Genomic DNA, 11,278 nt, shown 5'->3' on the forward strand with positions numbered 1-11,278 from the left:
CCTTCCAGTTCGAAAAACCTCGAATCCTCTTTATAAAGCATTTCACCCGACATCAAAAGATTTACGACCTCATGCTTTAGGGGGCAAATGTTATGGACATATTTGGGCACTGCAACCCCAATCATATATTTCCATAAACCAAGGGCTTCTAAGTCCCTAAAAGTGTTGTTTCATACCCTAAAGGAGCAAGGTCAGCTGATTACATCATCTCCCAGAAGTTCTCCATGAAAACCTACTCAGAACTAGTCAAAGCAGGACCATACAGACTGCCCAGTGCTAACGGTGTGATGCATCTCACTTGCCACATGCAAAAATTGTGATGCATACTGGAAAGCCCTTCTGTAGGGTGTGATGAGCGAGAGCAGACAAATGGCACAAGCAGTTTGCTAGGTGGAGACCCTGAGAATCTTCTAGAAGCTGCTCATTTGACACTTGCCTCTTTGAATTCGCCCAAGGATGAGTAAGAGATCATGAAATCTCTAAGTGGAACCAAGAACTATCAGAGAGATGACACTAATCAAAATCCCAGAAGCTGACTCACCCCCCTACAAACATCTATATATGGATCCCTCATCCCAGAGATCCAAAGGCTGGAATTTTGTAATTTGCAAGGAAGTGTTCATGGTTTCTCTTTGAAGACATTGTTGGGTGATCTTGCTTTGTATGAGGTGAAGAGGGCTTTCATGCTGGGAGGATGGCACTGGATCAGACCATGTGGTTGCAATCCTCTCTTCTACTACTTCTATCAATAAATCTATTTGCGTTTTCCTCCATATTATTGTGTATCTCTGAATATTGTGTTGATATATGCATTTGTATGGTCAATATATATCTGATCCCATATTGTTTACAGTGATAGATCTCTATGCTGCTTTGACTCTACAGGTGCTATTTGAAGTGGGACAAGTAAGGAAGGAGTGGTGAGATTCTATCAAAGGGTAAAGGAAACAAGCAAGGAGCCAAGCGAAAGACTGAGGTTGGTACTCTCTGCTTCTTTCTCAACTATCTCTCATAAAGGAAAGCACAAGTTACTTTAGTTTGTTTCTTTCTAAGATAGCTACCCATATTAGTGGGACTAGCAGCTCTAAATAGACACTAGTTTTCCTAATAACAGGAATTGTTCTAGGTGTTGTTCTGGCTCAGTCAAGGGAAGGAAGCCTCAACCACTCGATTTATTTTACCAGTAGAAAATTGTCCACAATAGAAAATAACTATACTACAAATGAGAGGGAGGCACTTGCAATGGTTTATCACTCCAAAGATTCATAAACTGTTTACTATGAGGCCCATTCAAGTTTTTCACTGATCATTCCACTTTGAAATATTTAGTGAATAAGCCTATCCAATGTGCTACTCCAGAGCTATTGTAGAACACATAATTGATCGCTCAAAGCCTTGGGCCTATTTTGCTGGCGCCTCTCAAGGTGAGCCCTACTAGGAGGGGTAAGATGCATCTTGCATACCAGTGAGTCTCATGTAATCATATTCAAGGTAGGAATTGGTAAAGGGTTCAACAACAATTTTGAGCTGATGGCACTAAAACTTATCTAAACTCTAGCAGCAGAATATGGGGTTCCAAAATTTCTAATATTTGACAATTCTCAATGTGCTATAATAATAGGTATTATACTCTACAAATATCTACCATCGTTAATGAGGAAATTCTTGGTATTGTTGAGGGGCTTACCCAGGTCGCCTGTGTTCACATTTTTAGAGAAAGAAGTCAAGGGGTAGATCTCCTATCATAAGGTCTCGAGCTTTAGCCTGGGGAATGGATTTCTAAGAAGATTTAAATGGGCTACTCACTGAATATTCACACTTGCCTTTCCTTTGATCAATGGAATCTTGGACTCTTTTTTTACTTCTCATAGTTGAATGTACATTTTTTGTATGAGAGGATTGTTTAAATTTTTTGGATCAGAACTATATGGCAACCTACCTAGAGCTATGCAACAACGGAAAGAAGAAAAATATGCATAGTTTTTTAGAGGTAATGTCTAGAGATGAATAGGTCTAGTCTTTTAGAATAATATCCATGAATAAAAATATAACCTTTTCCTCGTAAAAAAAGTTCACAGGAAAGACCATGTTTAAGGAGCATTTCTCCTAGAAGTACAGGAACATAAGTGAAAAGAGTTATGATATTTGTCCTCAATAGATACCAACAATGCCAGTAATAGATAATAGGAGGCCATCAAATCCAGAAACATGCATATTGAATACATACGTCTTGTTCCATCCCCGAATGCTTTGGCAACATGTAGTGGAGTTTTCTTCAATCCATCTTGGTTCACATTTTCTCCCTAACGCCTTCAACAACACCATGCTAATGACCACGATGGTGGGGTTAGAATATGATCCCTCGTATTCATCTACACTTGCACCTGGTTATGGTTTGAGATCAAGATCGATTGCAATAGTGGTTCATCCGCCCTCCCACTCCCATTGTTATCGGGAAATCTAGTGTCTATGCAGAGTTGCTAGTCCCACTAAGGCTGGTAGCTACCTTAGAAACAAACAAACTAAAACCACTTTCGTTTTCCTTTATGAGAGGTAGATAAGAGGGGAAATAAGGAGACCAATCTCTATCTTGCGCTTGGTTCCTTGCTTGATTCCTGTCCCTTCTAATAGATCTTTTCCACTGGCTTCCTCGTTTACCCAACTTCAAAGAGTAACTGTAGAATCAAAGCAGCATAACACTATCCAAGAACAGAGATCTACTATCATAAACAATATAGGACCAGATATATATTGACCACAAAAATGCATATATCATCAATCATACAAGAATGTAAAGGAAAACTTGAATAGCTTTATTAATAATCAAGAATAGCAAAGAGTATTACAAACAATTGTTCTGACCCAGCGTCATCCGCTCAGCAAGAAAGCCCTTCTTCACCTCATGAAAAGCTTAGATCACCCAACACTATGATGTTACACCAAGAAACCAGGAGCACTTCCTTACAAGATACAAAATTCCAGCCTTTGGATCTCTAGGATGAGGGATCCATATATAGATGTTTGCAAGGGGGGTGAGTCAGCTTCTGAGATTTGATTAGTGTCCTCTCTCTGATAGTTCTTGATTCCACTTGGAGATTGATGATCTCTTACTCATCCCTGGGCGAATGCAAAGAGGCAAGTGTCACGGGAGAATTTTCTGGAAGATTCCATGATCCTCCACCTCACAGATTGACCCTGCCATTTGTCCACTCTCGCCCATCGCACCCCATAGAAGGGATTTTTAGTATGCATCGCACCTCCCGTGTGCATTTAGGTGGGATGCAGTGCACTTTGACCATGGAGCAGGTGATATGGTCTAGTTTTGACCAGTTCTGAGTAGTTTTTCATGGAGAACTTTTGGGAGATGCTGTAATCAGTTGACCTTGTTCTTTTAGGGGTTGGAACAACACTTTTAGGGACTTAGGAGCCCTTGGTTCATGGAAATCTATGATTGGGGTTGCAGTGCCCAAAAATATCTATAATAGTTGCCTTGTAAAGCATGAGGTCGTTAATCTTTTGATGTCAGGTGAAATGCTTTATCATGAGGATCCGAAGTTTTTTCAAGCTAGAAGGCGACCTGTAATAAGATAAAATACAATACATTATCTTCATAATATTTTCATGATCTAAATGAGGCGGGCATTCCCATGCTCAGCTTTATAAATTCACTTTCATGTACATAAGACAGACAATTGTCTGAGTGCAGACTGATGATTCTGGTAGAGACATCATCCCTTGGATTGGATGATTATCTATGCAGTAATGATGTACATTTGATGTCTTTATTTTCCTAAATATATATCGCAACCTGGATGGATGAAACTAGATCCAAGGTCTTCAATCTCGTTCGATCTTCACTCAAAGTACAAGTTGACCCATGTGAGAGATGTTCTGGAGTCGAACATGGAAAGACATCGGCCTGATTACTAGCCAATGATGTAAGTTGTTAACAGCCGCAAGAGGAATCACCGATAATGATGATGACCCTCAAGGTACTATAGTACAATTCATGTGGTGTGAATAAGGGACTTGGTGTCGAACACCACAAAAAATCTTTCGGTCAAAGGCCATTGATGTAAACCTGTCGCCGGAAGTGAGAAACTTTCCATTTAGCCATGCAAGCTTCAAAGTACTAAAAGGGTTGTTCCTAGATCGACTTCCTGGATAATGAGCTGATGTCGACAAGAAGTGATCCGTCATAGGAGGGCCTTAGTGAATCCCACATCAATGACACGGAACGGAGCAAATGATTTTAATGGAGGTGAAAACAATCTGATGACATAAGGTTCAGGGTGGCAGTCATGAAAGAATGGAGCGTAAATGTATTGCAGTGGATGAGACACAGGTGAATTCTCTGAGCGACTTCTCTTGAACATATCGGCGACACTGACATGATGGATTGGTAGCGTTAACCCCAAATATGGATGGTGTGATGGACCAATGGTGATATGACCAGTGAACGGAACAACCCAACCCGACTCAGATGCGGAGTGAAAGTGTCATGTTCAAGAGCGACTTGCTACCAATAAAGTTTCTTCAAGTTTTCTTCCCAATTTTTCCCCAGTCATTGCTGACCAGTACCTCTTTATTTTTGTCAAGCTTGAGGAGGATAACATATGCTTTTTCTATAATTTGCCCTTCGGGAAAACCCATTGCTATGTTTTAACGAGCCTAACGATAGTGAAACTCGTTCTTGTCTATATGGACAAGTTTGTCGCTATTCGGTTTTAACGAGTTTAACAACAAAGATAACTCGGTCCTTTTCAATTTTAGAGAGTCTGAAAAGGGACGTAAAGAAAACTCCGACAATCCTTTTTCGTCATATAATCCCTTAAGTCTGAAAAAGTATAAAATAATACAGAAGGGATGAATTTTCGATAATTTTAATGAGCCGAACAAAACAAGCGCTTGATCATTTTGTGTAATAATCCATCAGGTCCAAAAAGATTAAAATCTAAAGGAGGGATAGCACTTCCAGTCATTTTAACAAGTTGTAGACGCCAATTGCTTGGCAATCTTTTCATATTTTACGAGTCAGATGAAAAGAGCTTAAAGGAGACTTGTTTTTTGAGGAACGAGTGATAAATTTGGGTAGCAGCTATTTCCAGGTAAGGTTTGGAATTTTCCAATCACGGCAGTGTCACAAGGATGGCTAATAGGATCACTCTTCACAGCTATTCCTCAAAAATGGTAAACAATCAAATGGAGGTGAATGATCGGCCAATATAGAATGGAGGTGATGATGAGAACACGACCAAGGTTTCAAAGGCTGATGATAATGCATTCACAATGGTTATTTACCAGAAATTGGTTCATTTTTTAATGAGCTTAAACTCTGGGGGAATGTTTGCTCATTGCTTATGTTTATTTTTTAACGAGATTGAATTCCTCGTTAAAAATTCTCAATACAGTTGTATAATAAGGATGTCTCATTTAAAATGACATTTTTTCAAAGCTTTGCCCCGCATCCTTTCTTTATGCAAGTTAGGAAACGACCAATCCTACGAGTTTAAAGCATTAGAGGACCTACAAATTTAAAAAATAAATGGTCGCTCTTCGCTTGCATGCCAAAAGGTTTGCATGCCCCCAGGTATAGCGAAAAATTTCCAAGTTACCAAAGATTGTTTTATCCGCGCCGTGGACAAAACACTTCCTCAGTGATGTCTACCGAAATAAACAAAGGTTAGTGGCGCAAATGGCTCCACTTACATAACTTTGACGAAGGAATCTTATTCCAGTCTAATCTCATAAACCATTCATATATCCTTCGCGGAAACCTACCCTATACCAAAGGTTTTCCTGTCGAAACATACCAGGGTGCATGCCGCCTGGGTTTCTGTCATGTCCTCCGAATCACTCGCGCTCATCAGGTGGACGGACTGGGGATTGATGAGAAATTCCTTCCATGGAAAGACCATTCAGGGATGGTATTTGACTATTTGCTAGGTGTGAACCAGGGAATGAAAGCTGGTCTACGAGCTTGACCACTCTTCCTTCATGTGGAAAACACATTACTCTAAAGAGTGAGGAGACAATGGCTCCCATGCAATAAATATAGTCACGTCCAAGGAGTAGATTATAATCCAAGAGTCCTTGGACTACCATTACGTTCATGTGAACGGTTTTCCTTCTCAATTTTATCGGCACATTGGGAAGTATACCTAACGGTCGACTGGTTCCTTTGTTAAAGCCTATTAGATTTCTCATCTCAGGCAAAAGCGATGGTGAACCAAGCACTTTCCAAGAAGTTGAGGAAATGATGCTCACTGAATCCCCTTCATCTATGATGGTACTAGCCATGACCATTCTATATATTTGAGCAATGATTCGAAATGGTACACTAACCGGAAAGTGGGGTCTGCCTAGTAGATTCCAATCGAAGGAAACAACTAGGTTGCTTGGAGGTGGGACCGAATAGACGGTCGGATACGACTCTGACGAACTTCCTTCCTGCAGTAAAGGAACAAGTAGACTTCCCCCATGTTCATCGGAGTCTGGGCTTACGAAGAGAATTTGGACGGTGTCGTTCTTGTTCTCTCCGGTGACTGTATCATATGAAGATGGACCTTCTGAAGGCAAGAATGGGTCAGCCACCACCTCGCCCTTTTGACTTTCGTCTGGTGTGGATCCAGAGGGTTCATATTCAATGATAGACGCTTCAGCTGACCACAATGGCGTGTCAACCAGATTTTCAACTAGTGACAGACTCGGTAAGCGTTTCTTATATCCAGGAGGAAGCCGTAACGGTGAAACCGGATGGTCATCCAAAACTCTTTTAGCCTTGTCTAAGAAGGGACAACGATGGACGGCGTAATCACTTTCACATAGTTTACAAGGAAATTTACATTTTCCTTTTTGTCCAGGGGCTTCACTTTCACTAGTTGACGGTGTATTTTCAACATGGTAATCAGAGGTTGATGACACCAGATTGTGCAAACGAGGAGACCAGTCCCTTAGGATCTGAGGGATGCAGGGACAATCTCGATGATAGTGATCTCCTTTGCAAATGACACATGGCGATTTAGGCCTGGATGGTGCAGTATGTGGATTTTCTCTAGACGATGCCTGGTTGCCCCTTTTTTCCTTTGGCTCCTTCTTCTCCTTCTCTTTCTTCTTCTTCTCCTTCTTCTTCTTGGTTACTTGATTTTTGGCTTTACCAGCTTCATCAAGCGAAGAGGAAGGAGGAGAGGGAGAATTGGACGAAGTAGAAGGTTGGGGTGTAACTCTAGTATCATTTAGTTGCTGATTTGATTGTTCGAGAATCATGGTGTTTTGAACGACAGAGGTCGAGAAGAGCCATACGGGCAAGCCGATTTTCAATTCGGGAAGCGACGATGTGGCCATATGGGGTGCACCAACATCTCCCCAAGAGGAGAAAGGACTAGGTTTTCCTCCAAGGGGAAATCCTTAGTTGGTGGACTCCATTTTTCTCAACCTAAGACCAACGTAGGAAAGGTGATGTTTATTCTGATTAAAATAAATTTTAGACGCTTTGACACAACTTATTTCTTCAATTTTTAAGAGTCGAGAAAAAACAAAAGATGACTCTAGTCGCCTTCGATTTTTAATGAGCTTGAAGTGACAAGTGCTTAGATGGACCTTTTCCTTTAAGGATTCTAAAAAGGAACGAAAGAGACTACTCTGGAAATCTAGACAGGGGGATTACCAAACCAATCGCAAAACTGCAGAATACTTTTTATGGTACGACAGTTAATCTTCCCGAATGCTGTGTTCAGTGCATTGCGACTGATAGGGCGGCAGACACGGCTTCCTATGGATAAAGGATAAATCCTATTGTGGTCTCCCAATATATACTCAACAGTACGTGGGAGCAGAAGTCCATACTGGCACTTGTTGTCTCAAAGTGGAGGAATCACCCAACCAGCAATGAAAACAACAGTTACCAGGCTTTACGACGCTAGAATACGTCTCTAGCCTAGACTTCTAAATGTTGTGCGTTAGGTTCCAAAGCATTTTTAGATTCATTAAATTTATTTTACAGTTGATCTTACTTAAGAAATTTTCCTTTCAGGTTCACCGCATGATGTAGATATACAATTTCCTAAAATGCAATCTAAGATGATAAACAATCATTTAATCTTCCTTTTGCAATGAAAATCCTAGCTACTAAGGAAAGAGAGACAATATTTTTTCAACATAGAGCAGAGAGCACACACTATATGCACTGTCCTAAATCAAACCAACAAACATTCTAAATGCAAATGCACATGCATGTATTTGTTTTCAACCTTCTTAATGTGTGAATGATAAAAAGAAAGCTAAGCGCAAATCTGAATTATTTTTCAAAGCGACATTACTAACAAGTTTCTTTTCAAGACAAAATGAAGACAATGACGACACTTTGTTATTTGGAATTGAAAACTTGTTTTTGACACTCAAAAAACTATTAATTCAAATCAAATACAAGAGTAACAATGTAATCGACTATCAAGAACCATCGGATTCTCTTCTATGACTGAAAACAACACTTGCGACACTTCCAAATCAAGAAACGACAATTCAATTACGCTACTTCTTTGTAAAAGAGAACTGGAAATGGATCACAATACATAAAAACATTTATAGTTCTTTGCGCAATAGAGGTAGAATAATGGCAAGGAAGGGGGTTTCCAACAGAGATATACTGACTACAGACAAGAAAACTCCTGAATAGCGCAGAAAAGAGTGAAAAAACCAAAGTCTGAAGGCAAAATTAGCCATTTCTGATCAGCGCACCTTTTACACAGGGATTCCAGTATGCATCCCACCTACAGCGTACAGTGCGAGACTTTTGATCCAGTTCTTAATCATAGTTTACAGCACAGTTCAGGGATTTTAGCCGAGCAAGTGGTAATTAGTAAATAAATCACAGGGGTAGATCTAAGGCAGTTACTAGAGCCACCACAAGGGAAATTAGAGAGCTTGTAAATCGATTGTTCAGTTCATAAAAAAAACCCAGAGATAGACTGAAGCAGCATTGATCTACTTTGCACTTGCATAGCAAATGCAGTTCGAAGGCTAGCTGGCTTGACTTCAGGCTCCGTTTGTAAGTTTATAAAGTAAACAAATATAGACAAACAAACAATCTATTCGCTCCCCAGTGGAGTCGCCATTTTGTTATCGGGAAATCTAGTGTCTATGCAGAGCTGCTAGTCCCACTAAGGTTGGTAGCTACCTTAGAAACAAACAAACTAAAACCACTTTCGTTTTCCTTTATGAGAGGTAGATAAGAGGGGAAAGAAGGAGACCAACCTCTGTCTTGTGCTTGGTTCCTTGCTTGATTCCTCTCCCTTCTTATAGATCTTTGCCACTTGCTTCCTCGTTTACCCAACTTTAAAGAGTACCTATAGAATCAAAGCAGCATAACACTATCCAAGAACAAAGATCTACTATCATAAACAATATAGGACCAGATATATATTGACCACACAAATGCATATATCATCAATCATACAAGAATGTGGAGGAAAACTCGAATAGCTTTATTAATAATCAAGAATAGCAAAGAGGATTACAACCAATTGTTCTGACCTAGCGTCATCCTCCCAGCAAGAAAGCCCTTCTTCACCTCATGAAAAGCTTAGATCACCCAACACTATGATGTTACACCAAGAAACCAACAGCACTTCCTTACAAGATACAAAATTCCAGCCTCTGGATCTCTGGGATGAGGGATCCATATATAGATGTTTGCAAGGGGGGTGAGTTAGCTTCTGAGATTTGATTAGTGTCCTCTCTCTGATAGTTCTTGATTCCACTTGGAGATTGATGATCTCTTACTCATCCCTGGGCGAATGTAGAGAGGCAAGTGTCATAGGAGAAGTTTCTGGAAGATTCCATGATCCTCCACCTCACAGATTGACCCTGCCATTTGTCCACTCTCGCCCATCGCACCCCATAGAAGGGATTTTTAGTATACATCGCACCTCCCGTGTGCATTTAGGTGGGATGCAGCGCACTTTACCATGGAGTAGGTGAGATTGTCCAGTTTTGACCAGTTCTGAGTAGTTTTTCATGGAGAACTTCTAGGAGATGTTGTAATCAGCTGACCTTGTTCTTGTAGGGGTTGGAACAACACTTTTAGGGACTTGGGAGCCCTTGGTTTATGGACATTTATGATTGGGGTTGCAGTGCCCAAAAATGTCTATAACACCCACTCCCACTCCCACTCCCACATTGGTAGAGGAAATTTCATCCCCAAAATGGATAGAAAAATGTTTTTGGTTATGGAAATCCGAGGTAGAGAGGACTAAAAAACAAGAAAGGGAGTGATATGGCCTACCTACAATGGTCTTCTCAGCTGTCGAACCTAGAGTGTGTAAGAGAAATAATAATAGAGTGATAATATTTTAAAAAATTAGTCATGGGAGAAAAAATAATAGACTGGTAATATTTTAAAAATTTAGTCGTAAGAGAAATAATATTAGAGCGATGTAATATTTAAAAAATTTAGTCATAATGATCCATATGCTTCGATATAAAATAAATATTTAAAATGTCAATTTTTAAAATCTCTTGTGTAGTTATCTATTGTCAAGTAGAATATCACAATAATTTATTCCATAATGGTGTGATCATTTCTTTTATCTTTTTAAAGGAACTTTTTCTAGACTTACACCCTATCAAGCATAAATCATTTTAATATATACCTAGTTTAGAAGTAATATAAATCATCCTATGGCTATCCTCAAAAGAATTATTGCCCACAGCATTAGTGATAGTGTAAGGCTCGTGTCAAAGTGGTATGAGCTTCTTATAGGAATTTTTCAATTGCCCTTTACACAAGTCCAACCATAACTTGTCACCAATCTAAAACTTATTTCGAACCTAATGGATTGTTTATCTACTTGTACTTGGATTTGGAAACTCTTTACAAAATATCATGAATTCATTGTTGAATTTTTCGGATACCTTCCTCAAAATTGGTTTCTTTACTTATCCCATTCCAAGTATAGGAGGTATCTTCATGTGTTATACCATGAATATAGCTACATCAATTTGTGTCAATTGATGGGACCCCAAGCACACCTGAAAAGGCTTGTAGAAATAGAAATATGAAGAGTTATGTCGAATTTATGTTGAAAATGTGGAAGGCTTTCAACACGTGTATGTGGATGTTTGGAATTGTATATTCTAAAAACATCTATAATAATCCTCTTGACTACTACTTTCTATTTATCAATCTAGGCATTGAAGGTAGTGGATTTGGTCAGGCTTCATGTCCATCATGGACCAAAGGTTAAACCAAATAATACTAAGGAACCTATTATACCTATCA

Source organism: Pinus tabuliformis, chromosome 4_1, assembly GCF_031772625.1.
Source record: "Pinus tabuliformis cultivar Carrire ecotype Pingquan chromosome 4_1, CPIR1, whole genome shotgun sequence".
Classification (NCBI taxonomy): domain Eukaryota; kingdom Viridiplantae; phylum Streptophyta; class Pinopsida; order Pinales; family Pinaceae; genus Pinus; species Pinus tabuliformis.